Here is a 352-nt window from a genome sequence, read left to right as displayed (position 1 = left end):
TCGATAACGAGTCCGCGGACAACAGGACGGTAGTCGTATGCACTCGCAAAAATCTAAGTCGGATTCTGTGTTGATATTCACTGAACGTAAGGCGTTAATCCCTTTTTGTCGGTGAGGTCGCAAGAGAGAATGACTTTCCGTCCCGGTGACACCCCTAAGGGCACGAGATTATCGGATTCGTCGGGGATATCACACGTTCGGAAAGTAAGGGAAATTGACGTTGCTGCTAATTGGCACCGTTGGAATGTTTACTGCCACGTGCCGCTACAAATCTTTCTTTTAGGGAGAGCTATCGTGTTACTCAATGTCTTTGTTAGATGGAGAGTTCGTCCCGTTGGCCGCGGCCACGTTC

The sequence above is a fragment of the Bombus impatiens genome, unplaced genomic scaffold (genome assembly GCF_000188095.3).
Source record: "Bombus impatiens unplaced genomic scaffold, BIMP_2.2 scf_0724, whole genome shotgun sequence".
Lineage (NCBI taxonomy): Eukaryota > Metazoa > Arthropoda > Insecta > Hymenoptera > Apidae > Bombus > Bombus impatiens.
Note: the sequence above shows the minus strand (reverse complement) of the source record.